General features: G+C 46.4%; 23 non-coding genes across 23 annotated transcripts; 22 read left to right on the forward strand and 1 right to left on the reverse strand.

The window, feature by feature from the left end:
- Positions 1 to 862: 862 nt before the first annotated feature.
- Positions 863 to 935, forward strand: TRNAN-GUU (transfer RNA asparagine (anticodon GUU)). Its single transcript has one exon. It is a non-coding gene; the product is annotated as a tRNA-Asn (tRNA).
- Positions 936 to 2,913: 1,978 nt separating this feature from the next.
- On the forward strand, positions 2,914 to 2,986 carry TRNAN-GUU (transfer RNA asparagine (anticodon GUU)). Its single transcript has one exon. It is a non-coding gene; the product is annotated as a tRNA-Asn (tRNA).
- A 1,683-nt stretch (positions 2,987 to 4,669) lies between these two features.
- On the forward strand, positions 4,670 to 4,742 carry TRNAN-GUU (transfer RNA asparagine (anticodon GUU)). Its single transcript has one exon. It is a non-coding gene; the product is annotated as a tRNA-Asn (tRNA).
- A 1,245-nt stretch (positions 4,743 to 5,987) lies between these two features.
- TRNAN-GUU (transfer RNA asparagine (anticodon GUU)) lies at positions 5,988 to 6,060 on the forward strand. Its single transcript has one exon. It is a non-coding gene; the product is annotated as a tRNA-Asn (tRNA).
- A 1,246-nt stretch (positions 6,061 to 7,306) lies between these two features.
- TRNAN-GUU (transfer RNA asparagine (anticodon GUU)) lies at positions 7,307 to 7,379 on the forward strand. The gene has a single exon. It is a non-coding gene; the product is annotated as a tRNA-Asn (tRNA).
- Positions 7,380 to 8,037: 658 nt separating this feature from the next.
- Positions 8,038 to 8,110, forward strand: TRNAN-GUU (transfer RNA asparagine (anticodon GUU)). The gene has a single exon. It is a non-coding gene; the product is annotated as a tRNA-Asn (tRNA).
- Positions 8,111 to 9,650: 1,540 nt separating this feature from the next.
- On the forward strand, positions 9,651 to 9,723 carry TRNAN-GUU (transfer RNA asparagine (anticodon GUU)). The gene has a single exon. It is a non-coding gene; the product is annotated as a tRNA-Asn (tRNA).
- A 3,737-nt stretch (positions 9,724 to 13,460) lies between these two features.
- TRNAN-GUU (transfer RNA asparagine (anticodon GUU)) lies at positions 13,461 to 13,533 on the forward strand. Its single transcript has one exon. It is a non-coding gene; the product is annotated as a tRNA-Asn (tRNA).
- A 1,539-nt stretch (positions 13,534 to 15,072) lies between these two features.
- On the forward strand, positions 15,073 to 15,145 carry TRNAN-GUU (transfer RNA asparagine (anticodon GUU)). Its single transcript has one exon. It is a non-coding gene; the product is annotated as a tRNA-Asn (tRNA).
- Positions 15,146 to 16,244: 1,099 nt separating this feature from the next.
- Positions 16,245 to 16,317, forward strand: TRNAN-GUU (transfer RNA asparagine (anticodon GUU)). Its single transcript has one exon. It is a non-coding gene; the product is annotated as a tRNA-Asn (tRNA).
- An 806-nt stretch (positions 16,318 to 17,123) lies between these two features.
- TRNAS-GCU (transfer RNA serine (anticodon GCU)) lies at positions 17,124 to 17,196 on the forward strand. Its single transcript has one exon. It is a non-coding gene; the product is annotated as a tRNA-Ser (tRNA).
- A 368-nt stretch (positions 17,197 to 17,564) lies between these two features.
- TRNAN-GUU (transfer RNA asparagine (anticodon GUU)) lies at positions 17,565 to 17,637 on the forward strand. The gene has a single exon. It is a non-coding gene; the product is annotated as a tRNA-Asn (tRNA).
- A 364-nt stretch (positions 17,638 to 18,001) lies between these two features.
- TRNAN-GUU (transfer RNA asparagine (anticodon GUU)) lies at positions 18,002 to 18,074 on the forward strand. Its single transcript has one exon. It is a non-coding gene; the product is annotated as a tRNA-Asn (tRNA).
- An 805-nt stretch (positions 18,075 to 18,879) lies between these two features.
- TRNAN-GUU (transfer RNA asparagine (anticodon GUU)) lies at positions 18,880 to 18,952 on the forward strand. Its single transcript has one exon. It is a non-coding gene; the product is annotated as a tRNA-Asn (tRNA).
- An 806-nt stretch (positions 18,953 to 19,758) lies between these two features.
- On the forward strand, positions 19,759 to 19,831 carry TRNAN-GUU (transfer RNA asparagine (anticodon GUU)). Its single transcript has one exon. It is a non-coding gene; the product is annotated as a tRNA-Asn (tRNA).
- A 1,099-nt stretch (positions 19,832 to 20,930) lies between these two features.
- On the forward strand, positions 20,931 to 21,003 carry TRNAN-GUU (transfer RNA asparagine (anticodon GUU)). Its single transcript has one exon. It is a non-coding gene; the product is annotated as a tRNA-Asn (tRNA).
- Positions 21,004 to 21,809: 806 nt separating this feature from the next.
- TRNAS-GCU (transfer RNA serine (anticodon GCU)) lies at positions 21,810 to 21,882 on the forward strand. The gene has a single exon. It is a non-coding gene; the product is annotated as a tRNA-Ser (tRNA).
- A 368-nt stretch (positions 21,883 to 22,250) lies between these two features.
- On the forward strand, positions 22,251 to 22,323 carry TRNAN-GUU (transfer RNA asparagine (anticodon GUU)). Its single transcript has one exon. It is a non-coding gene; the product is annotated as a tRNA-Asn (tRNA).
- Positions 22,324 to 22,687: 364 nt separating this feature from the next.
- On the forward strand, positions 22,688 to 22,760 carry TRNAN-GUU (transfer RNA asparagine (anticodon GUU)). The gene has a single exon. It is a non-coding gene; the product is annotated as a tRNA-Asn (tRNA).
- An 805-nt stretch (positions 22,761 to 23,565) lies between these two features.
- On the forward strand, positions 23,566 to 23,638 carry TRNAN-GUU (transfer RNA asparagine (anticodon GUU)). The gene has a single exon. It is a non-coding gene; the product is annotated as a tRNA-Asn (tRNA).
- A 220-nt stretch (positions 23,639 to 23,858) lies between these two features.
- Positions 23,859 to 23,931, forward strand: TRNAN-GUU (transfer RNA asparagine (anticodon GUU)). Its single transcript has one exon. It is a non-coding gene; the product is annotated as a tRNA-Asn (tRNA).
- Positions 23,932 to 24,005: 74 nt separating this feature from the next.
- On the forward strand, positions 24,006 to 24,078 carry TRNAN-GUU (transfer RNA asparagine (anticodon GUU)). The gene has a single exon. It is a non-coding gene; the product is annotated as a tRNA-Asn (tRNA).
- Positions 24,079 to 26,009: 1,931 nt separating this feature from the next.
- Positions 26,010 to 26,082, reverse strand: TRNAN-GUU (transfer RNA asparagine (anticodon GUU)). Its single transcript has one exon. It is a non-coding gene; the product is annotated as a tRNA-Asn (tRNA).
- Positions 26,083 to 26,086: the final 4 nt, after the last annotated feature.

A 26,086-nucleotide genomic window follows, 5' to 3' on the forward strand; every position in this document is an offset into this window, starting at 1 on the left:
TTAGCGCGTTCGGCTGTTAACCGAAAGGTTGGTGGTTCGAGCCCATCCGGGAGCGGTAATGTGAGGTCTTAGATGTAACGTAAAATTCAGAGTTTTTTAAAAATACCTGACGAACATTTAATCTTTGGGCTTCCGTGGCGCAATGGTTAGCGCGTTCGGCAGTTAACTGAAAGGTTGGTGGTTCGAGACCATCCGGGAGCGGTGTTGTGAGGTCTCAGATGTGACGTAAAAAGTCAAAGTTTTTCCACAATACCTGACGACCATTTCATTTCTGAGCTTCCGTGGCGCAATGGTTAGCGCGTTCGGCTGTTAACCGAAAGGTTGGTGGTTCGAGCCCATCCGTGAGCGGTGTTGTGAGGTCTCAGATGTGACGTAAAAAGTCAAAGTTTTTCCACAATACCTGACGAACATTTAATTTTTGGGCTACCGTGGCGCAATGGTTAGCGCGTTCGGCTGTTAACCGAAAGGTTGGTGGTTCGAGCCCACCCGGGAGCGGTGTTGTGAAATCTCACATGTAACGTAAAAATCCAAAGTTTTTCCACAATACCTGACGAACATTTAATCGTTGGGCTTCCGTTGCGCAATGGTTAACGCCGTCGGCTGTTAACCGAAAGGTTGGTGGTTCGAGCCCACCCGGGAGCGGTGTTGTGAAATCTCACATGTAACGTAAAAATCCAAAGTTTTTCCACAATACCTGACGAACATTTAATCGTTGGGCTTCCGTTGCGCAATGGTTAACGCCGTCGGCTGTTAACCGAAAGGTTGGTGGTTCGAGCCCATCCGGGAGCGGTGTTGTGAGGTCTTAGATGTAACGTAAAATTCAGAGTTTTTTAAAAATACCTGACGAACATTTAATCTTTGGGCTTCCGTGGCGCAATGGTTAGCGCGTTCGGCTGTTAACCGAAAGGTTGGTGGTTCGAGCCCACCCGGGAGCGGTGTTGAGAGCTCACATGTAACGTAAAAAGCCAAAGTGTTTCCACAATAGCCGACGACCATTTAATTTTTGGGCTTCCGTGGCGCAATGGTTAGAGCGTTCAGCTGTTATTCAAAAGGTTTGTGGTTCGAGCCCATCCAGGAGCGGTGTTGTGAAGTCTCAGATGTGACGTAAAAAGTCAAAGTTTTTCCACAATACCTGACGAACATTTAATCTTTGGGCTTCCGTTGCACAATGGTTAACGCCGTCGGCTGTTAACCGAAAGGTTGGTGGTTCGAGCCCATCCGGGAGCGGTAATGTGAGGTCTTAGATGTAACGTAAAATTCAGAGTTTTTTAAAAATACCTGACGAACATTTAATCTTTGGGCTTCCGTGGCGCAATGGTTAGCGCGTTCGGCAGTTAACTGAAAGGTTGGTGGTTCGAGACAATCCGGGAGCGGTGTTGTGAGGTCTCAGATGTGACGTAAAAAGTCAAAGTTTTTCCACAATACCTGACGACCATTTCATTTCTGAGCTTCCGTGGCGCAATGGTTAGCGCGTTCGGCTGTTAACCGAAAGGTTGGTGGTTCGAGCCCATCCGTGAGCGGTGTTGTGAGGTCTCAGATGTGACGTAAAAAGTCAAAGTTTTTCCACAATACCTGACGAACATTTAATTTTTGGGCTTCCGTCTGGTAATGGTTAGCGCGTTCGGCTGTTAACCGAAAGGTTGGTGGTTCGAGCCCACCCGGGAGCGGTGTTGTGAAATCTCACATGTAACGTAAAAATCCAAAGTTTTTCCACAATACCTGACGAACATTTAATCGTTGGGCTTCCGTTGCGCAATGGTTAACGCCGTCGGCTGTTAACCGAAAGGTTGGTGGTTCGAGCCCATCCGGGAGCGGCGTTGTGAGGTCTTAGATGTAACGTAAAATTCAGAGTTTTTTAAAAATAACTGACGAACATTTAATTTTTGGGCTTTCGTGGCGCAATGGTTAGCGCGTTCGGCTGTTAACCGAAAGGTTGGTGGTTCGAGCCCATCCGGGAGCGGTAATGTGAGGTCTTAGATGTAACGTAAAATTCAGAGTTTTTTAAAAATACCTGACGAACATTTAATCTTTGGGCTTCCGTGGCGCAATGGTTAGCGCGTTCGGCAGTTAACTGAAAGGTTGGTGGTTCGAGACCATCCGGGAGCGGTGTTGTGAGGTCTCAGATGTGACGTAAAAAGTCAAAGTTTTTCCACAATACCTGACGACCATTTCATTTCTGAGCTTCCGTGGCGCAATGGTTAGCGCGTTCGGCTGTTAACCGAAAGGTTGGTGGTTCGAGCCCATCCGTGAGCGGTGTTGTGAGGTCTCAGATGTGACGTAAAAAGTCAAAGTTTTTCCACAATACCTGACGAACATTTAATTTTTGGGCTACCGTGGCGCAATGGTTAGCGCGTTCGGCTGTTAACCGAAAGGTTGGTGGTTCGAGCCCACCCGGGAGCGGTGTTGTGAAATCTCACATGTAACGTAAAAATCCAAAGTTTTTCCACAATACCTGACGAACATTTAATCGTTGGGCTTCCGTTGCGCAATGGTTAACGCCGTCGGCTGTTAACCGAAAGGTTGGTGGTTCGAGCCCACCCGGGAGCGGTGTTGTGAAATCTCACATGTAACGTAAAAATCCAAAGTTTTTCCACAATACCTGACGAACATTTAATCGTTGGGCTTCCGTTGCGCAATGGTTAACGCCGTCGGCTGTTAACCGAAAGGTTGGTGGTTCGAGCCCATCCGGGAGCGGTGTTGTGAGGTCTTAGATGTAACGTAAAATTCAGAGTTTTTTAAAAATAACTGACGAACATTTAATTTTTGGGCTTTCGTGGCGCAATGGTTAGCGCGTTCGGCTGTTAACCGAAAGGTTGGTGGTTCGAGCCCATCCGGGAGCGGTAATGTGAGGTCTTAGATGTAACGTAAAATTCAGAGTTTTTTAAAAATACCTGACGAACATTTAATCTTTGGGCTTCCGTGGCGCAATGGTTAGCGCGTTCGGCTGTTAACCGAAAGGTTGGTGGTTCGAGCCCACCCGGGAGCGGTGTTGAGAGCTCACATGTAACGTAAAAAGCCAAAGTGTTTCCACAATAGCCGACGACCATTTAATTTTTGGGCTTCCGTGGCGCAATGGTTAGAGCGTTCAGCTGTTATTCAAAAGGTTTGTGGTTCGAGCCCATCCAGGAGCGGTGTTGTGAAGTCTCAGATGTGACGTAAAAAGTCAAAGTTTTTCCACAATACCTGACGAACATTTAATCTTTGGGCTTCCGTTGCACAATGGTTAACGCCGTCGGCTGTTAACCGAAAGGTTGGTGGTTCGAGCCCATCCGGGAGCGGTATTGTGAGGTCTTAGATGTAACGTAAAATTCAGAGTTTTTTAAAAATACCTGACGAACATTTAATCTTTGGGCTTCCGTGGCGCAATGGTTAGCGCGTTCGGCAGTTAACTGAAAGGTTGGTGGTTCGAGACAATCCGGGAGCGGTGTTGTGAGGTCTCAGATGTGACGTAAAAAGTCAAAGTTTTTCCACAATACCTGACGACCATTTCATTTCTGAGCTTCCGTGGCGCAATGGTTAGCGCGTTCGGCTGTTAACCGAAAGGTTGGTGGTTCGAGCCCATCCGTGAGCGGTGTTGAGAGCTCACATGTAACGTAAAAAGCCAAAGTGTTTCCACAATAGCCGACGACCATTTAATTTTTGGGCTTCCGTGGCGCAATGGTTAGAGCGTTCAGCTGTTATTCAAAAGGTTTGTGGTTCGAGCCCATCCAGGAGCGGTGTTGTGAAGTCTCAGATGTGACGTAAAAAGTCAAAGTTTTTCCACAATACCTGACGAACATTTAATCTTTGGGCTTCCGTTGCACAATGGTTAACGCCGTCGGCTGTTAACCGAAAGGTTGGTGGTTCGAGCCCATCCGGGAGCGGTAATGTGAGGTCTTAGATGTAACGTAAAATTCAGAGTTTTTTAAAAATACCTGACGAACATTTAATCTTTGGGCTTCCGTGGCGCAATGGTTAGCGCGTTCGGCAGTTAACTGAAAGGTTGGTGGTTCGAGACAATCCGGGAGCGGTGTTGTGAGGTCTCAGATGTGACGTAAAAAGTCAAAGTTTTTCCACAATACCTGACGACCATTTCATTTCTGAGCTTCCGTGGCGCAATGGTTAGCGCGTTCGGCTGTTAACCGAAAGGTTGGTGGTTCGAGCCCATCCGTGAGCGGTGTTGTGAGGTCTCAGATGTGACGTAAAAAGTCAAAGTTTTTCCACAATACCTGACGAACATTTAATTTTTGGGCTTCCGTCTGGTAATGGTTAGCGCGTTCGGCTGTTAACCGAAAGGTTGGTGGTTCGAGCCCACCCGGGAGCGGTGTTGTGAAATCTCACATGTAACGTAAAAATCCAAAGTTTTTCCACAATACCTGACGAACATTTAATCGTTGGGCTTCCGTTGCGCAATGGTTAACGCCGTCGGCTGTTAACCGAAAGGTTGGTGGTTCGAGCCCATCCGGGAGCGGCGTTGTGAGGTCTTAGATGTAACGTAAAATTCAGAGTTTTTTAAAAATAACTGACGAACATTTAATTTTTGGGCTTTCGTGGCGCAATGGTTAGCGCGTTCGGCTGTTAACCGAAAGGTTGGTGGTTCGAGCCCATCCGGGAGCGGTAATGTGAGGTCTTAGATGTAACGTAAAATTCAGAGTTTTTTAAAAATACCTGACGAACATTTAATCTTTGGGCTTCCGTGGCGCAATGGTTAGCGCGTTCGGCTGTTAACCGAAAGGTTGGTGGTTCGAGCCCACCCGGGAGCGGTGTTGAGAGCTCACATGTAACGTAAAAAGCCAAAGTGTTTCCACAATAGCCGACGACCATTTAATTTTTGGGCTTCCGTGGCGCAATGGTTAGAGCGTTCAGCTGTTATTCAAAAGGTTTGTGGTTCGAGCCCATCCAGGAGCGGTGTTGTGAAGTCTCAGATGTGACGTAAAAAGTCAAAGTTTTTCCACAATACCTGACGAACATTTAATCTTTGGGCTTCCGTTGCACAATGGTTAACGCCGTCGGCTGTTAACCGAAAGGTTGGTGGTTCGAGCCCATCCGGGAGCGGTATTGTGAGGTCTTAGATGTAACGTAAAATTCAGAGTTTTTTAAAAATACCTGACGAACATTTAATCTTTGGGCTTCCGTGGCGCAATGGTTAGCGCGTTCGGCAGTTAACTGAAAGGTTGGTGGTTCGAGACAATCCGGGAGCGGTGTTGTGAGGTCTCAGATGTGACGTAAAAAGTCAAAGTTTTTCCACAATACCTGACGACCATTTCATTTCTGAGCTTCCGTGGCGCAATGGTTAGCGCGTTCGGCTGTTAACCGAAAGGTTGGTGGTTCGAGCCCATCCGTGAGCGGTGTTGTGAGGTCTCAGATGTGACGTAAAAAGTCAAATTTTTTCCACAATACCTGACGAACATTTAATTTTTGGGCTACCGTGGCGCAATGGTTAGCGCGTTCGGCTGTTAACCGAAAGGTTGGTGGTTCGAGCCCACCCGGGAGCGGTGTTGTGAAATCTCACATGTAACGTAAAAATCCAAAGTTTTTCCACAATACCTGACGAACATTTAATCGTTGGGCTTCCGTTGCGCAATGGTTAACGCCGTCGGCTGTTAACCGAAAGGTTGGTGGTTCGAGCCCATCCGGGAGCGGTGTTGTGAGGTCTTAGATGTAACGTAAAATTCAGAGTTTTTTAAAAATAACTGACGAACATTTAATTTTTGGGCTTTCGTGGCGCAATGGTTAGCGCGTTCGGCTGTTAACCGAAAGGTTGTTGGTTCGAGCCCATCCGGGAGCGGTAATGTGAGGTCTTAGATGTAACGTAAAATTCAGAGTTTTTTAAAAATACCTGACGAACATTTAATCTTTGGGCTTCCGAGGCGCAATGGTTAGCGCGTTCGGCTGTTAACCGAAAGGTTGGTGGTTCGAACCCACCCGGGAGCGGTGTTGAGAGCTCTCACATGTAACGTAAAAAGCCAAAGTGTTTCCACAATAGCCGACGACCATTTAATTTTTGGGCTTCCGTGGCGCAATGGTTAGCGCGTTCGGCTGTTAACCGAAAGGTTGGTGGTTCGAGCCCACCCGGGAGCGGTGTTGTGAAATCTCACATGTAACCTAAAAATCGAAAGTTTTTCCACAATACCTGACGAACATTTAATCTTTGGGCTTCCGTTGCGCAATGGTTAACGCCGTCGGCTGTTAACCGAAAGGTTGGTGGTTCGAGCCCATCCGGGAGCGGTGTTGTGAAATCTCACATGTAACGTAAAAATCCAAAGTTTTTCCACAATACCTGACGAACATTTAATCGTTGGGCTTCCGTTGCGCAATGGTTAACGCCGTCGGCTGTTAACCGAAAGGTTGGTGGTTCGAGCCCATCCGGGAGCGGTGTTGTGAGGTCTTAGATGTAACGTAAAATTCAGAGTTTTTTAAAAATAACTGACGAACATTTAAATTTTGGGCTTCCGTGGCGCAATGTTTAGAGCGTTCAGCTGTTATTCAAAAGGTTTGTGGTTCGAGCCCATCCGGGAGCGGTAATGTGAGGTCTTAGATGTAACGTAAAATTCAGAGTTTTTTAAAAATTCCTGACGAACATTTAATCTTTGGGCTTCCGTGGCGCAATGGTTAGCGCTTTCGGCTGTTAACCGAAAGGTTGGTGGTTCGAGCCCACCCGGGAGCGGTGTTGTGAGCTCTCACATGTAACGTAAAAAGCCAAAGTGTTTCCACAATAGCCGACGACCATTTAATTTTTGGGCTTCCGTGGCGCAATGGTTAGCGCGTTCGGCTGTTAACCGAAAGGTTGGTGGTTCGAGCCCATCCGTGAGCGGTATTGTGAGATCTCAGATGTGACGTAAAAAGTCAAAGTTTTTCCACAATACCTGACGAACATTTAATTTTTGGGCTTCCGTGAAGCAATGGTTAACGCCGTCGGCTGTTAACCGAAAGGTTGGTGGTTCGAGCCCATCCGGGAGCTGTGTTGTGAGGTCTTAGATGTAACGTAAAATTCAGAGTTTTTTAAAAATAACTGACGAACATTTAATTTTTGGGCTTCCGTGGCGCAATGGTTAGAGCGTTCAGCTGTAATTCAAAAGGTTTGTGGTTCGAGCCCATCCGGGAGCGGTGTTGTGAAGTCTCAGATGTGACGTAAAAAGTCAAAGTTTTTCCACAATACCTGACGAACATTTAATCTTTGGGCTTCCGTTGCACAATGGTTAACGCCGTCGGCTGTTAACCGAAAGGTTGGTGGTTCGAGCCCATCCGGGAGCGGTAATGTGAGGTCTTAGATGTAACGTAAAATTCAGAGTTTTTTAAAAATACCTGACGAACATTTAATCTTTGGGCTTCCGTGGCGCAATGGTTAGCGCGTTCGGCTGTTAACCGAAAGGTTGGTGGTTCGAGCCCACCCGGGAGCGGTGTTGAGAGCTCACATGTAACGTAAAAAGCCAAAGTGTTTCCACAATAGCCGACGACCATTTAATTTTTGGGCTTCCGTGGCGCAATGGTTAGAGCGTTCAGCTGTTATTCAAAAGGTTTGTGGTTCGAGCCCATCCAGGAGCGGTGTTGTGAAGTCTCAGATGTGACGTAAAAAGTCAAAGTTTTTCCACAATACCTGACGAACATTTAATCTTTGGGCTTCCGTTGCACAATGGTTAACGCCGTCGGCTGTTAACCGAAAGGTTGGTGGTTCGAGCCCATCCGGGAGCGGTATTGTGAGGTCTTAGATGTAACGTAAAATTCAGAGTTTTTTAAAAATAACTGACGAACATTTAATTTTTGGGCTTTCGTGGCGCAATGGTTAGCGCGTTCGGCTGTTAACCGAAAGGTTGTTGGTTCGAGCCCATCCGGGAGCGGTAATGTGAGGTCTTAGATGTAACGTAAAATTCAGAGTTTTTTAAAAATACCTGACGAACATTTAATCTTTGGGCTTCCGAGGCGCAATGGTTAGCGCGTTCGGCTGTTAACCGAAAGGTTGGTGGTTCGAACCCACCCGGGAGCGGTGTTGAGAGCTCTCACATGTAACGTAAAAAGCCAAAGTGTTTCCACAATAGCCGACGACCATTTAATTTTTGGGCTTCCGTGGCGCAATGGTTAGCGCGTTCGGCTGTTAACCGAAAGGTTGGTGGTTCGAGCCCACCCGGGAGCGGTGTTGTGAAATCTCACATGTAACCTAAAAATCGAAAGTTTTTCCACAATACCTGACGAACATTTAATCTTTGGGCTTCCGTTGCGCAATGGTTAACGCCGTCGGCTGTTAACCGAAAGGTTGGTGGTTCGAGCCCATCCGGGAGCGGTGTTGTGAAATCTCACATGTAACGTAAAAATCCAAAGTTTTTCCACAATACCTGACGAACATTTAATCGTTGGGCTTCCGTTGCGCAATGGTTAACGCCGTCGGCTGTTAACCGAAAGGTTGGTGGTTCGAGCCCATCCGGGAGCGGTGTTGTGAGGTCTTAGATGTAACGTAAAATTCAGAGTTTTTTAAAAATAACTGACGAACATTTAAATTTTGGGCTTCCGTGGCGCAATGTTTAGAGCGTTCAGCTGTTATTCAAAAGGTTTGTGGTTCGAGCCCATCCGGGAGCGGTAATGTGAGGTCTTAGATGTAACGTAAAATTCAGAGTTTTTTAAAAATTCCTGACGAACATTTAATCTTTGGGCTTCCGTGGCGCAATGGTTAGCGCTTTCGGCTGTTAACCGAAAGGTTGGTGGTTCGAGCCCACCCGGGAGCGGTGTTGTGAGCTCTCACATGTAACGTAAAAAGCCAAAGTGTTTCCACAATAGCCGACGACCATTTAATTTTTGGGCTTCCGTGGCGCAATGGTTAGCGCGTTCGGCTGTTAACCGAAAGGTTGGTGGTTCGAGCCCATCCGTGAGCGGTATTGTGAGATCTCAGATGTGACGTAAAAAGTCAAAGTTTTTCCACAATACCTGACGAACATTTAATTTTTGGGCTTCCGTGAAGCAATGGTTAACGCCGTCGGCTGTTAACCGAAAGGTTGGTGGTTCGAGCCCATCCGGGAGCTGTGTTGTGAGGTCTTAGATGTAACGTAAAATTCAGAGTTTTTTAAAAATAACTGACGAACATTTAATTTTTGGGCTTCCGTGGCGCAATGGTTAGAGCGTTCAGCTGTAATTCAAAAGGTTTGTGGTTCGAGCCCATCCGGCAGCGGTGTTGTGAAGACTCAGATGTGACGTAAAAAGTCAAAGTTTTTCCACAATACCTGACGAACATTTAATCTTTGGGCTTCCGTGGCGCAATGGTTAGCGCGTTCGGCTGTTAAGCGAAAGGTTGGTGGTTCGAGCCCACCCGGGAGCGGTGTTGTGAGATCTCACATGTAACGTAAAAATCCAAAGTTTTTCCACAATACCTGACGAACATTTAATCTTTGGGCTTCCGTTGCGCAATGGTTAACGCCGTCGGCTGTTAACCGAAAGGTTGGTGGTTCGAGCCCATCCGGGAGCGGTGTTGTGAGGTCTTAGATGTAACGTAAAATTCAGAGTTTTTTAAAAATAACTGACGAACATTTAATTTTTGGGCTTCCGTGGCGCAATGTTTAGAGCGTTCAGCTGTTATTCAAAAGGTTTGTGGTTCGAGCCCATCCGGGAGCGGTGTTGTGAAGTCTCAGATGTGACGTAAAAAGTCAAAGTTTTTCCACAATACCTGACGAACATTTAATCTTTGGGCTTCCGTGGCGCAATGGTTAGCGCGTTCGGCTGTTAACCGAAAGGTTGGTGGTTCGAGCCCACCCGGGAGCGGTGTTGTGAGATCTCACATGTAACGTAAAAATCCAAAGTTTTTCCACAAAACCTGACGAACATTTAATATTTGGGCTTCCGTTGCGCAATGGTTAACGCCGTCGGCTGTTAACCGAAAGGTTGGTGGTTCGAGCCCATCCGGGAGCGGTGTTGTGAGATCTCAGATGTGACGTAAAAAGTCAAAGTTTTTCCACAATACCTGACGAACATTTAATTTTTGGGCTTCCGTGAAGCAATGGTTAACGCCGTCGGCTGTTAACCGAAAGGTTGGTGGTTCGAGCCCATCCGGGAGCTGTGTTGTGAGGTCTTAGATGTAACGTAAAATTCAGAGTTTTTTAAAAATAACTGACGAACATTTAATTTTTGGGCTTCCGTGGCGCAATGGTTAGAGCGTTCAGCTGTTATTCAAAAGGTTTGTGGTTCGAGCCCATCCGGGAGCGGTGTTGTGAAGTCTCAGATGTGACGTAAAAAGTCAAAGTTTTTCCACAATACCTGACGAACATTTAATCTTTGGGCTTCCGTTGCACAATGGTTAACGCCGTCGGCTGTTAACCGAAAGGTTGGTGGTTCGAGCCCATCCGGGAGCGGTGTTTTGAGGTCTTAGATGTAACGTAAAATTCAGAGTTTTTTAAAAATAACTGACGAACATTTAATTTTTGGGCTTCCGTGGCGCAATGGTTAGAGCGTTCAGCTGTTATTCAAAAGGTTTGTGGTTCGAGCCCATCCGGGAGCGGTGTTGTGAAGTCTCAGATGTGACGTAAAAAGTCAAAGTTTTTCCACAATACCTGACGAACATTTAATCTTTGGGCTTCCGTTGCACAATGGTTAACGCCGTCGGCTGTTAACCGAAAGGTTGGTGGTTCGAGCCCATCCGGGAGCGGTGTTGTGAGGTCTTAGATGTAAAGTAAAATTCAGAGTTTTTTAAAAATAACTGACGAACATTTAATTTTTGGGCTTCCGTGGCGCAATGGTTAGAGCGTTCAGCTGTTATTCAAAAGGTTTGTGGTTCGAGCCCATCCGGGAGCGGTGTTGTGAAGTCTCAGATGTGACGTAAAAAGTCAAAGTTTTTCCACAATACCTGACGAACATTTAATCTTTGGGCTTCCGTGGCGCAATGGTTAGCGCGTTCGGCTGTTAAGCGAAAGGTTGGTGGTTCGAGCCCACCCGGGAGCGGTGTTGTGAGATCTCACATGTAACGTAAAAATCCAAAGTTTTTCCACAATACCTGACGAACATTTAATCTTTGGGCTTCCGTTGCGCAATGGTTAACGCCGTCGGCTGTTAACCGAAAGGTTGGTGGTTCGAGCCCATCCGGGAGCGGTGTTGTGAGGTCTTAGATGTAACGTAAAATTCAGAGTTTTTTAAAAATAACTGACGAACATTTAATTTTTGGGCTTCCGTGGCGCAATGTTTAGAGCGTTCAGCTGTTATTCAAAAGGTTTGTGGTTCGAGCCCATCCGGGAGCGGTGTTGTGAAGTCTCAGATGTGACGTAAAAAGTCAAAGTTTTTCCACAATACCTGACGAACATTTAATCTTTGGGCTTCCGTTGCGCAATGGTTAACGCCGTCGGCTGTTAACCGAAAGGTTGGTGGTTCGAGCCCATCCGGGAGCGGTGTTGTGAGATCTCAGATGTGACGTAAAAAGTCAAAGTGTTTCCACAATACCTGACGAACATTTAATTTTTGGGCTTCCGTGAAGCAATGGTTAACGCCGTCGGCTGTTAACCGAAAGGTTGGTGGTTCGAGCCCATCCGGGAGCTGTGTTGTGAGGTCTTAGATGTAACGTAAAATTCAGAGTTTTTTAAAAATAACTGACGAACATTTAATTTTTGGGCTTCCGTGGCGCAATGGTTAGAGCGTTCAGCTGTAATTCAAAAGGTTTGTGGTTCGAGCCCATCCGGGAGCGGTGTTGTGAAGTCTCAGATGTGACGTAAAAAGTCAAAGTTTTTCCACAATACCTGACGAACATTTAATCTTTGGGCTTCCGTTGCACAATGGTTAACGCCGTCGGCTGTTAACCGAAAGGTTGGTGGTTCGAGCCCATCCGGGAGCGGTGTTGTGAGGTCTTAGATGTAAAGTAAAATTCAGAGTTTTTTAAAAATAACTGACGAACATTTAATTTTTGGGCTTCCGTGGCGCAATGGTTAGAGCGTTCAGCTGTTATTCAAAAGGTTTGTGGTTCGAGCCCATCCGGGAGCGGTGTTGTGAAGACTCAGGTGTGACGTAAAAAGTCAAAGTTTTTCCACAATACCTGACGAACATTTAATCTTTGGGCTTCCGTGGCGCAATGGTTAGCGCGTTCGGCTGTTAAGCGAAAGGTTGGTGGTTCGAGCCCACCCGGGAGCGGTGTTGTGAGATCTCACATGTAACGTAAAAATCCAAAGTTTTTCCACAATACCTGACGAACATTTAATCTTTGGGCTTCCGTTGCGCAATGGTTAACGCCGTCGGCTGTTAACCGAAAGGTTGGTGGTTCGAGCCCATCCGGGAGCGGTGTTGTGAGGTCTTAGATGAACGTAAAATTCAGAGTTTTTTAAAAATAACTGACGAACATTTAATTTTTGGGCTTCCGTGGCGCAATGTTTAGAGCGTTCAGCTGTTATTCAAAAGGTTTGTGGTTCGAGCCCATCCGGGAGCGGTGTTGTGAAGTCTCAGATGTGACGTAAAAAGTCAAAGTTTTTCCACAATACCTGACGAACATTTAATCTTTGGGCTTCCGTTGCGCAATGGTTAACGCCGTCGGCTGTTAACCGAAAGGTTGGTGGTTCGAGCCCATCCGGGAGCGGTGTTGTGAGATCTCAGATGTGACGTAAAAAGTCAAAGTGTTTCCACAATACCTGACGAACATTTAATTTTTGGGCTTCCGTGAAGCAATGGTTAACGCCGTCGGCTGTTAACCGAAAGGTTGGTGGTTCGAGCCCATCCGGGAGCTGTGTTGTGAGGTCTTAGATGTAACGTAAAATTCAGAGTTTTTTAAAAATAACTGACGAACATTTAATTTTTGGGCTTCCGTGGCGCAATGGTTAGAGCGTTCAGCTGTTATTCAAAAGGTTTGTGGTTCGAGCCCATCCGGGAGCGGTGTTGTGAAGTCTCAGATGTGACGTAAAAAGTCAAAGTTTTTCCACAATACCTGACGAACATTTAATCTTTGGGCTTCCGTTGCACAATGGTTAACGCCGTCGGCTGTTAACCGAAAGGTTGGTGGTTCGAGCCCATCCGGGAGCGGTGTTGTGAGGTCTTAGATGTAACGTAAAATTCAGAGTTTTTTAAAAATAACTGACGAACATTTAATTTTTGGGCTTCCGTGGCGCAAGGGTTAGAGCGTTCAGCTGTTATTCAAAAGGTTTGTGGTTCGAGCCCATCCGGGAGAGGTGTTGTGAAGTCTCAGATGTGACGTAAAAAGTCAAAGTTTTTCCACAATACCTGACGAACATTTAATCTTTGGGCTTCCGTTGCACAATGGTTAACGCCGTCGGCTGTTAACCGAAAGGTTGGTGGTTCGAGCCCATCCGGGAGCGGTGTTGTGAGGTCTTAGATGTAACGTAAAATTCAGAGTTTTTAAAAATAACTGACGAACATTTAATTTTTGGTCTTCCGTGGCGCAATGGTTAGAGCGTTCAGATGTTATTCAAAAGGTTTGTGGTTCGAGCCCATCCGGGAGCGGTGTTGTGAAGTCTCAGATGTGACGTAAAAAGTCAAAGTTTTTCCACAATACCTGACGAACATTTAATCTTTGGGCTTCCGTGGCGCAATGGTTAGCGCGTTCGGCTGTTAACCGAAAGGTTGGTGGTTCGAGCCCACCCGGGAGCGGTGTTGTGAGATCTCACATGTAACGTAAAAATCCAAAGTTTTTCCACAATACCTGACGAACATTTAATATTTGGGCTTCCGTTGCGCAATAGTTAACGCCGTCGGCTGTTAACCGAAAGGTTGGTGGTTCGAGCCCATCCGGGAGCGGTGTTGTGAGATCTCAGATGTGACGTAAAAAGTCAAAGTTTTTCCACAATACCTGACGAACATTTAATTTTTGGGCTTCCGTGAAGCAATGGTTAACGCCGTCGGCTGTTAACCGAAAGGTTGGTGGTTCGAGCCCATCCGGGAGCTGTGTTGTGAGGTCTTAGATGTAACGTAAAATTCAGAGTTTTTTAAAAATAACTGACGAACATTTAATTTTTGGGCTTCCGTGGCGCAATGGTTAGAGCGTTCAGCTGTTATTCAAAAGGTTTGTGGTTCGAGCCCATCCGGGAGCGGTGTTGTGAAGTCTCAGATGTGACGTAAAAAGTCAAAGTTTTTCCACAATACCTGACGAACATTTAATCTTTGGGCTTCCGTTGCGCAATGGTTAACGCCGTCGGCTGTTAACCGAAAGGTTGGTGGTTCGAGCCCATCCGGGAGCGGTGTTGTGAGATCTCAGATGTGACGTAAAAAGTCAAAGTGTTTCCACAATACCTGACGAACATTTAATTTTTGGGCTTCCGTGAAGCAATGGTTAACGCCGTCGGCTGTTAACCGAAAGGTTGGTGGTTCGAGCCCATCCGGGAGCTGTGTTGTGAGGTCTTAGATGTAACGTAAAATTCAGAGTTTTTTAAAAATAACTGACGAACATTTAATTTTTGGGCTTCCGTGGCGCAATGGTTAGAGCGTTCAGCTGTTATTCAAAAGGTTTGTGGTTCGAGCCCATCCGGGAGCGGTGTTGTGAAGTCTCAGATGTGACGTAAAAAGTCAAAGTTTTTCCACAATACCTGACGAACATTTAATCTTTGGGCTTCCGTTGCACAATGGTTAACGCCGTCGGCTGTTAACCGAAAGGTTGGTGGTTCGAGCCCATCCGGGAGCGGTGTTGTGAGGTCTTAGATGTAACGTAAAATTCAGAGTTTTTTAAAAATAACTGACGAACATTTAATTTTTGGGCTTCCGTGGCGCAATGGTTAGAGCGTTCAGCTGTTATTCAAAAGGTTTGTGGTTCGAGCCCATCCGGGAGCGGTGTTGTGAAGTCTCAGATGTGACGTAAAAAGTCAAAGTTTTTCCACAATACCTGACGAACATTTAATCTTTGGGCTTCCGTTGCACAATGGTTAACGCCGTCGGCTGTTAACCGAAAGGTTGGTGGTTCGAGCCCATCCGGGAGCGGTGTTGTGAGGTCTTAGATGTAACGTAAAATTCAGAGTTTTTAAAAATAACTGACGAACATTTAATTTTTGGTCTTCCGTGGCGCAATGGTTAGAGCGTTCAGATGTTATTCAAAAGGTTTGTGGTTCGAGCCCATCCGGGAGCGGTGTTGTGAAGTCTCAGATGTGACGTAAAAAGTCAAAGTTTTTCCACAATACCTGACGAACATTTAATCTTTGGGCTTCCGTGGCGCAATGGTTAGCGCGTTCGGCTGTTAACCGAAAGGTTGGTGGTTCGAGCCCACCCGGGAGCGGTGTTGTGAGATCTCACATGTAACGTAAAAATCCAAAGTTTTTCCACAATACCTGACGAACATTTAATATTTGGGCTTCCGTTGCGCAATAGTTAACGCCGTCGGCTGTTAACCGAAAGGTTGGTGGTTCGAGCCCATCCGGGAGCGGTGTTGTGAGATCTCAGATGTGACGTAAAAAGTCAAAGTTTTTCCACAATACCTGACGAACATTTAATTTTTGGGCTTCCGTGAAGCAATGGTTAACGCCGTCGGCTGTTAACCGAAAGGTTGGTGGTTCGAGCCCATCCGGGAGCTGTGTTGTGAGGTCTTAGATGTAACGTAAAATTCAGAGTTTTTTAAAAATAACTGACGAACATTTAATTTTTGGGCTTCCGTGGCGCAATGGTTAGAGCGTTCAGCTGTTATTCAAAAGGTTTGTGGTTCGAGCCCATCCGGGAGCGGTGTTGTGAAGTCTCAGATGTGACGTAAAAAGTCAAAGTGTTTCCACAATACCTGACGAACATTTAATTTTTGGGCTTCCGTGAAGCAATGGTTAACGCCGTCGGCTGTTAACCGAAAGGTTGGTGGTTCGAGCCCATCCGGGAGCTGTGTTGTGAGGTCTTAGATGTAACGTAAAATTCAGAGTTTTTTAAAAATAACTGACGAACATTTAATTTTTGGGCTTCCGTGGCGCAATGGTTAGAGCGTTCAGCTGTTATTCAAAAGGTTTGTGGTTCGAGCCCATCCGGGAGCGGTGTTGTGAAGTCTCAGATGTGACGTAAAAAGTCAAAGTTTTTCCACAATACCTGACGAACATTTAATCTTTGGGCTTCCGTTGCACAATGGTTAACGCCGTCGGCTGTTAACCGAAAGGTTGGTGGTTCGAGCCCATCCGGGAGCGGTGTTGTGAGGTCCTAGATGTAACGTAAAATTCAGAGTTTTTAAAAATAACTGACGAACATTTAATTTTTGGTCTTCCGTGGCGCAATGGCTAGAGCGTTCAGATGTTATTCAAAAGGTTTGTGGTTCGAGCCCATCCGGGAGCGGTGTTGTGAAGTCTCAGATGTGACGTAAAAAGTCAAAGTTTTTCCACAATACCTGACGAACATTTAATCTTTGGGCTTCCGTGGCGCAATGGTTAGCGCGTTCGGCTGTTAACCGAAAGGTTGGTGGTTCGAGCCCACCCGGGAGCGGTGTTGTGAGATCTCACATGTAACGTAAAAATCCAAAGTTTTTCCACAATACCTGACGAACATTTAATCTTTGGGCTTCCGTTGCGCAATGGTTAACGCCGTCGGCTGTTAACCGAAAGGTTGGTGGTTCGAGCCCATCCGGGAGCGGTGTTGTGAGGTCTTAGATGTAACGTAGAATTCAGAGTTTTTTAAAAATAACTGACGAACATTTAATTTTTGGGCTTCCGTGGCGCAATGTTTAGAGCGTTCAGCTGTTATTCAAAAGGTTTGTGGTTCGAGCCCATCCGGGAGCGGTAATGTGAGGTCTTAGATGTAACGTAAAATTCAGAGTTTTTTAAAAATTCCTGACGAACATTTAATCTTTGGGCTTCCGTGGCGCAATGGTTAGCACGTTCGGCTGTTAACCGAAAGGTTGGTGGTTCGAGCCCACCCGGGAGCGGTGTTGTGAGCTCTCACATGTAACGTAAAAAGCCAAAGTGTTTCTACAATAGCCGACGACCATTTAATTTTTGGGCTTCCGTGGCGCAATGGTTAGCGCGTTCGGCTGTTAACCGAAAGATTGGTGGTTCGAGCCCATCCGTGAGCGGTGTTGTGAGGTCTCAGATGTGACGTAAAAAGTCAAAGTTTTTCCACAATACCTGACGAACATTTAATATTTGGGCTTCCGTGAAGCAATGGTTAACGCCGTCGGCTGTTAACCGAAAGGTTAGTGGTTCGAGCCCATCCGGGAGCTGTGCTGTGAGGTCTTAGATGTAGTGTAAATATCAGAGTTTTTTAAAAATAACTGACGAACATTTAATTTTTGGGCTTCCGTGGCGCAATGGTTAGCGCGTTCGGCTGCTAACCGAAAGGTTGGTGGTTCGAGCCCATCCGGGAGCGGTGTTTTGAAGTCTCGAATGTGACGTAAAAAGTCAGAGTTTTTCCACAATACCTGACGACCATTTCATTTCTGAGCTTCCTTGGCTCGAAGGTTAGCGCGTTCGGATGTTAACCAAAAGGTTGGTGGTTCGAGCCCACCCGGCTGCCGTGTTGTGAAGTCTCAAATGTAACGTAAAAAGCCAAAGTTTTTCCACAATACCTGACGACCGTTTAATTTTTGAGCTTCCGTGGCGCAATGGTTAGCGCGTTCGGCTGTTAACCCTAAGGTTGGTGGTTCGAGCCCACCCGGGAGCGGTGTTGTGAGATCTCAAACGTAATGTCAAATGCCAAAGTTTTTCCACAATACCTGACGAACATTTAATCTTTGGGCTTCCGTGGCGCAATGGTTAGCGCGTTCGGCTGTTAACCGAAAGGTTGGTGGTTCGAGCCCACCCGGGAGCGGTGTTGTGAAATCTCACATGTAACGTAAAAATCCAAAGTTTTTCCACAATACCTGACGAACATTTAATCGTTGGGCTTCCGTTTCAATGGTTAACGCCGTCGGCTGTTAACCGAAAGGTTGGTGGTTCGAGCCCATCCGGGAGCGGTGTTGTGAGGTCTTAGATGTAACGTAAAATTCAGAGTTTTTTAAAAATAACTGACGAACATTTAATTTTTGGGCTTCCGTGGCGCAATGGTTAGCGCGTTCGGCTGTTAACCGAAAGGTTGGTGGTTCGAGCCCATCCGGGAGCGGTAATGTGAGGTCTTAGATGTAACGTAAAATTCAGAGTTTTTTAAAAATACCTGACGAACATTTAATCTTTGGGCTTCCGTGGCGCAATGGTTAGCGCGTTCGGCTGTTAACCGAAAGGTTGGTGGTTCGAGCCCACCCGGGAGCGGTGTTGTGAGATCTCAAACGTAATGTCAAATGCCAAAGTTTTTCCACAATACCTGACGAACATTTAATCTTTGGGCTTCCGTGGCGCAATGGTTAGCGCGTTCGGCAGTTAACTGAAAGGTTGGTGGTTCGAGACCATCCGGGAGCGGTGTTGTGAGGTCTCAGATGTGACGTAAAAAGTCAAAGTTTTTCCACAATACCTGACGAACATTTAATTTTTGGGCTTCCGTGAAGCAATGGTTAACGCCGTCGGCTGTTAACCGAAAGGTTGGGGGTTCGAGCCCATCCGGGAGCTGTGTTGTGAGGTCTTAGATGTAGTGTAAATGTCAGAGTTTTTTAAAAATACCTGACGAACATTTAATCGTTGGGCTTCCGTTTCAATGGTTAACGCCGTCGGCTGTTAACCGAAAGGTTGGCGGTTCGAGCCCATCCGGGAGCGGTGTTGTGAGGTCTTAGATGTAACGTAAAATTCAGAGTTTTTTAAAAATACCTGACGATCATTTAATCTTTGGGCTTCCGTGGCGCAATGGTTAGCGCGTTCAGCTGTTATTCAAAAGGTCTGTGGTTCGAGCCCATCCGGGAGCGGTGTTTTGAAGTCTCGGATGTGACGTAAAAAGTCAGAGTTTTTCCACAATACCTGACGACCATTTCATTTCTGAGCTTCCTTGGCTCGAAGGTTAGCGCGTTCGGATGTTAACCATAAGGTTGGTGGTTCGAGCCCACCCGGCTGCCGTGTTGTGAAGTCTCAAATGTAACGTAAAAAGCCAAAGTTTTTCCACAATACCTGACGACCGTTTAATCTTTGAGCTTCCGTGGCGCAATGGTTAGCGCGTTCGGCTGTTAACCGAAAGGTTGGTGGTTCGAGCCCACCCGGGAGCGGTGTTGTGAGATCTCAAACGTAATGTCAAATGCCAAAGTTTTTCCACAATACCTGACGAACATTTTATCTTTGGGCTTCCGTGGCGCAATGGTTAGAGCGTTCAGCTGTTATTCAAAAGGTTTGTGGTTCGAGCCCATCCGGGAGCGGTGTTGTGAAGTCTCAGATGTGACGTAAAAAGTCAAAGTTTTTCCACAATACCTGACGAACATTTAATCTTTGGGCTTCCGTTGCACAATGGTTAACGCCGTCGGCTGTTAACCGAAAGGTTGGTGGTTCGAGCCCATCCGGGAGCGGTGTTGTGAGGTCTTAGATGTAACGTAAAATTCAGAGTTTTTTAAAAATAACTGACGAACATTTAATTTTTGGGCTTCCGTGGCGCAATGGTTAGAGCGTTCAGCTGTTATTCAAAAGGTTTGTGGTTCGAGCCCATCCGGGAGCGGTGTTGTGAAGTCTCAGATGTGACGTAAAAAGTCAAAGTTTTTCCACAATACCTGACGAACATTTAATCTTTGGGCTTCCGTTGCACAATGGTTAACGCCGTCGGCTGTTAACCGAAAGGTTGGTGGTTCGAGCCCATCCGGGAGCGGTGTTGTGAGGTCTTAGATGTAACGTAAAATTCAGAGTTTTTAAAAATAACTGACGAACATTTAATTTTTGGTCTTCCGTGGCGCAATGGTTAGAGCGTTCAGATGTTATTCAAAAGGTTTGTGGTTCGAGCCCATCCGGGAGCGGTGTTGTGAAGTCTCAGATGTGACGTAAAAAGTCAAAGTTTTTCCACAATACCTGACGAACATTTAATCTTTGGGCTTCCGTGGCGCAATGGTTAGCGCGTTCGGCTGTTAACCGAAAGGTTGGTGGTTCGAGCCCACCCGGGAGCGGTGTTGTGAGATCTCACATGTAACGTAAAAATCCAAAGTTTTTCCACAATACCTGACGAACATTTAATATTTGGGCTTCCGTTGCGCAATAGTTAACGCCGTCGGCTGTTAACCGAAAGGTTGGTGGTTCGAGCCCATCCGGGAGCGGTGTTGTGAGATCTCAGATGTGACGTAAAAAGTCAAAGTTTTTCCACAATACCTGACGAACATTTAATTTTTGGGCTTCCGTGAAGCAATGGTTAACGCCGTCGGCTGTTAACCGAAAGGTTGGTGGTTCGAGCCCATCCGGGAGCTGTGTTGTGAGGTCTTAGATGTAACGTAAAATTCAGAGTTTTTTAAAAATAACTGACGAACATTTAATTTTTGGGCTTCCGTGGCGCAATGGTTAGAGCGTTCAGCTGTTATTCAAAAGGTTTGTGGTTCGAGCCCATCCGGGAGCGGTGTTGTGAAGTCTCAGATGTGACGTAAAAAGTCAAAGTGTTTCCACAATACCTGACGAACATTTAATTTTTGGGCTTCCGTGAAGCAATGGTTAACGCCGTCGGCTGTTAACCGAAAGGTTGGTGGTTCGAGCCCATCCGGGAGCTGTGTTGTGAGGTCTTAGATGTAACGTAAAATTCAGAGTTTTTTAAAAATAACTGACGAACATTTAATTTTTGGGCTTCCGTGGCGCAATGGTTAGAGCGTTCAGCTGTTATTCAAAAGGTTTGTGGTTCGAGCCCATCCGGGAGCGGTGTTGTGAAGTCTCAGATGTGACGTAAAAAGTCAAAGTTTTTCCACAATACCTGACGAACATTTAATCTTTGGGCTTCCGTTGCACAATGGTTAACGCCGTCGGCTGTTAACCGAAAGGTTGGTGGTTCGAGCCCATCCGGGAGCGGTGTTGTGAGGTCCTAGATGTAACGTAAAATTCAGAGTTTTTAAAAATAACTGACGAACATTTAATTTTTGGTCTTCCGTGGCGCAATGGCTAGAGCGTTCAGATGTTATTCAAAAGGTTTGTGGTTCGAGCCCATCCGGGAGCGGTGTTGTGAAGTCTCAGATGTGACGTAAAAAGTCAAAGTTTTTCCACAATACCTGACGAACATTTAATCTTTGGGCTTCCGTGGCGCAATGGTTAGCGCGTTCGGCTGTTAACCGAAAGGTTGGTGGTTCGAGCCCACCCGGGAGCGGTGTTGTGAGATCTCACATGTAACGTAAAAATCCAAAGTTTTTCCACAATACCTGACGAACATTTAATCTTTGGGCTTCCGTTGCGCAATGGTTAACGCCGTCGGCTGTTAACCGAAAGGTTGGTGGTTCGAGCCCATCCGGGAGCGGTGTTGTGAGGTCTTAGATGTAACGTAGAATTCAGAGTTTTTTAAAAATAACTGACGAACATTTAATTTTTGGGCTTCCGTGGCGCAATGTTTAGAGCGTTCAGCTGTTATTCAAAAGGTTTGTGGTTCGAGCCCATCCGGGAGCGGTAATGTGAGGTCTTAGATGTAACGTAAAATTCAGAGTTTTTTAAAAATTCCTGACGAACATTTAATCTTTGGGCTTCCGTGGCGCAATGGTTAGCACGTTCGGCTGTTAACCGAAAGGTTGGTGGTTCGAGCCCACCCGGGAGCGGTGTTGTGAGCTCTCACATGTAACGTAAAAAGCCAAAGTGTTTCTACAATAGCCGACGACCATTTAATTTTTGGGCTTCCGTGGCGCAATGGTTAGCGCGTTCGGCTGTTAACCGAAAGATTGGTGGTTCGAGCCCATCCGTGAGCGGTGTTGTGAGGTCTCAGATGTGACGTAAAAAGTCAAAGTTTTTCCACAATACCTGACGAACATTTAATATTTGGGCTTCCGTGAAGCAATGGTTAACGCCGTCGGCTGTTAACCGAAAGGTTAGTGGTTCGAGCCCATCCGGGAGCTGTGCTGTGAGGTCTTAGATGTAGTGTAAATATCAGAGTTTTTTAAAAATAACTGACGAACATTTAATTTTTGGGCTTCCGTGGCGCAATGGTTAGCGCGTTCGGCTGCTAACCGAAAGGTTGGTGGTTCGAGCCCATCCGGGAGCGGTGTTTTGAAGTCTCGAATGTGACGTAAAAAGTCAGAGTTTTTCCACAATACCTGACGACCATTTCATTTCTGAGCTTCCTTGGCTCGAAGGTTAGCGCGTTCGGATGTTAACCAAAAGGTTGGTGGTTCGAGCCCACCCGGCTGCCGTGTTGTGAAGTCTCAAATGTAACGTAAAAAGCCAAAGTTTTTCCACAATACCTGACGACCGTTTAATTTTTGAGCTTCCGTGGCGCAATGGTTAGCGCGTTCGGCTGTTAACCCTAAGGTTGGTGGTTCGAGCCCACCCGGGAGCGGTGTTGTGAGATCTCAAACGTAATGTCAAATGCCAAAGTTTTTCCACAATACCTGACGAACATTTAATCTTTGGGCTTCCGTGGCGCAATGGTTAGCGCGTTCGGCTGTTAACCGAAAGGTTGGTGGTTCGAGCCCACCCGGGAGCGGTGTTGTGAAATCTCACATGTAACGTAAAAATCCAAAGTTTTTCCACAATACCTGACGAACATTTAATCGTTGGGCTTCCGTTTCAATGGTTAACGCCGTCGGCTGTTAACCGAAAGGTTGGTGGTTCGAGCCCATCCGGGAGCGGTGTTGTGAGGTCTTAGATGTAACGTAAAATTCAGAGTTTTTTAAAAATAACTGACGAACATTTAATTTTTGGGCTTCCGTGGCGCAATGGTTAGCGCGTTCGGCTGTTAACCGAAAGGTTGGTGGTTCGAGCCCATCCGGGAGCGGTAATGTGAGGTCTTAGATGTAACGTAAAATTCAGAGTTTTTTAAAAATACCTGACGAACATTTAATCTTTGGGCTTCCGTGGCGCAATGGTTAGCGCGTTCGGCTGTTAACCGAAAGGTTGGTGGTTCGAGCCCACCCGGGAGCGGTGTTGTGAGATCTCAAACGTAATGTCAAATGCCAAAGTTTTTCCACAATACCTGACGAACATTTAATCTTTGGGCTTCCGTGGCGCAATGGTTAGCGCGTTCGGCAGTTAACTGAAAGGTTGGTGGTTCGAGACCATCCGGGAGCGGTGTTGTGAGGTCTCAGATGTGACGTAAAAAGTCAAAGTTTTTCCACAATACCTGACGAACATTTAATTTTTGGGCTTCCGTGAAGCAATGGTTAACGCCGTCGGCTGTTAACCGAAAGGTTGGGGGTTCGAGCCCATCCGGGAGCTGTGTTGTGAGGTCTTAGATGTAGTGTAAATGTCAGAGTTTTTTAAAAATACCTGACGAACATTTAATCGTTGGGCTTCCGTTTCAATGGTTAACGCCGTCGGCTGTTAACCGAAAGGTTGGCGGTTCGAGCCCATCCGGGAGCGGTGTTGTGAGGTCTTAGATGTAACGTAAAATTCAGAGTTTTTTAAAAATACCTGACGATCATTTAATCTTTGGGCTTCCGTGGCGCAATGGTTAGCGCGTTCAGCTGTTATTCAAAAGGTCTGTGGTTCGAGCCCATCCGGGAGCGGTGTTTTGAAGTCTCGGATGTGACGTAAAAAGTCAGAGTTTTTCCACAATACCTGACGACCATTTCATTTCTGAGCTTCCTTGGCTCGAAGGTTAGCGCGTTCGGATGTTAACCATAAGGTTGGTGGTTCGAGCCCACCCGGCTGCCGTGTTGTGAAGTCTCAAATGTAACGTAAAAAGCCAAAGTTTTTCCACAATACCTGACGACCGTTTAATCTTTGAGCTTCCGTGGCGCAATGGTTAGCGCGTTCGGCTGTTAACCGAAAGGTTGGTGGTTCGAGCCCACCCGGGAGCGGTGTTGTGAGATCTCAAACGTAATGTCAAATGCCAAAGTTTTTCCACAATACCTGACGAACATTTTATCTTTGGGCTTCCGTGGCGCAATGGTTAGCGCGTTCGGCAGTTAACTGAAAGGTTGGTGGTTCGAGCCCATCCGGGAGCGGTGTTGTGAGGTCTTAGATGTAACGTAAAATTCAGAGTTTTTTAAAAATACCTGACGAACATTTAATCTTTGGGCTTCCGTGGCGCAATGGTTAGCGCGTTCGGCTGTTAACCGAAAGGTTGGTGGTTCGAGCCCACCCGGGAGCGGTGTTGTGAGCTCTCAAATGTAACGTAAAAAGCCAAAGTTTTTCCACAATACCTGACGAACATTTAATCTTTGGGCTTCCGTGGCGCAATGGTTAGCGCGTTCGGCTGTTAACCGAAAGGTTGGTGGTTCGAGCCCACCCGGGAGCGGTGTTGTGAGATCTCACATGTAACATAAAAATCCAAAGTTTTTCCACAATACCTGACGAACATTTAATCTTTGGGCTTCCGTTGCGCAATGGTTAACGCCGTCGGCTGTTAACCGAAAGGTTGGTGGTTCGAGCCCATCCGGGAGCGGTGTTGTGAGGTCTTAGATGTAACGTAAAATTCAGAGTTTTTTAAAAATAACTGACGAACATTTAATTTTTGGGCTTCCTTGGCGCAATGTTTAGAGCGTTCAGCTGTTATTCAAAAGGTTGGTGGTTCGAGCCCACCCGGGAGCGGTGTTGTGAGCTCTCAAATGTGACGTAAAAAGTCAAAGTTTTTCCACAATACCACCAACCTTTCGGTTAACAGCCGACGGCGTTAACCATTGCGCCACGGAAGCCCAAAGATTAAATGTTCGTCGGGTATTGTGGAAAAACTTTGGATTTTTACGTCACATCTGAGACTTCAAAACACCGCTCCCGGATGGGCTCGAACCACAAACCTTTTGAATAACAGCTGAACGCTCTAACCATTGCGCCACGAAAGCCCAAAAATTAAATGTTCGTCAGTTATTTTTAAAAAACTCTGAATTTTACGTTACATGTAAGACCTCACAACACCGCTCCCGAATGGGCTCGAACCACCAACCTATCGGTTAACAGCCGACGGCGTTAACCATTGCGCAACGGAAGCCCAAAGATTAAATGTTCGTCAGGTATTGTGGAAAAAATTTGGATTTTTACGTTACATGTGAGATCTCACAACACCGCTCCCGGGTGGGCTCGAACCACCAACCTTTCGGTTAACAGCCGAACGCACTAACCATTGCGCCACGGAAGCCCAAAGATTAAATGTTCGTCAGGTATTTTTAAAAAACTCTGAATTTTACGTTACATCTAAGACCTCACATTACCGCTCCCGGATGGGCTCGAACCACCAACCTTTCGGTTAACAGCCGAACGCGCTAACCATTGCGCCACGGAAGCCCAAAAATTAAACGTTCGTCAGTTATTTTTAAAAAACTCTGAATTTTACACTACATCTAAGACCTCACAACACAGCTCCCGGATGGGCTCGAACCACCAACCTTTCGGTTAACAGCCGACGGCGTTAACCATTGCTTCACGGAAGCCCAAAAATTAAATGTTCGTCAGGTATTGTGGAAAAACTTTGACTTTTTACGTCACATTTGAGAGCTCACAACACCGCTCCCGGGTGGGCTCGAACCGCCAACCTTTCGGTTAACAGCCGACGGCGTTAACCATTGAAACGGAAGCCCAACGATTAAATGTTCGTCAGGTATTTTTAAAAAACTCTGATATTTACACTACATCTAAGACCTCACAACACAGCTCCCGGATGGGCTCGAACCCCCAACCTTTCGGTTAACAGCCGACGGCGTTAACCATTGCTTCACGGAAGCCCAAAAATTAAATGTTCGTCAGGTATTGTGGAAAAACTTTGACTTTTTACGTCACATCTGAGACCTCACAACACCGCTCACGGATGGGCTCGAACCACCAACCTTTCGGTTAACAGCCGAACGCGCTAACCATTGCGTCACGGAAGCCCAAAGATTAAATGTTCGTCAGGTATTTTTAAAAAACTCTGAATTTTACGTTACATCTAAGACCTCACATTACCGCTCCCGGATGGGCTCGAACCACCAACCTTTCGGTTAACAGCCGAACGCGCTAACCATTGCGCCACGGAAGCCCAAAAATTAAATGTTCGTCAGTTATTTTTAAAAAACTCTGAATTTTACGTTACATCTAAGACCTCACAACACCGCTCCCGGATGGGCTCGAACCACCAACCTTTCGGTTAACAGCCGACGGCGTTAACCATTGAAACGGAAGCCCAACGATTAAATGTTCGTCAGGTATTGTGGAAAAACTTTGGATTTTTACGTTACATGTGATATTTCACAACACCGCTCCCGGGTGGGCTCGAACCACCAACCTTTCGGTTAACAGCCGAACGCGCTAACCATTGCGCCACGGAAGCTCAA

Source organism: Phalangium opilio, unplaced genomic scaffold (assembly GCF_054372755.1).
Source record: "Phalangium opilio isolate 3A_F unplaced genomic scaffold, DU_Popi_V2 ptg000352l_1, whole genome shotgun sequence".
NCBI lineage: Eukaryota > Metazoa > Arthropoda > Arachnida > Opiliones > Phalangiidae > Phalangium > Phalangium opilio.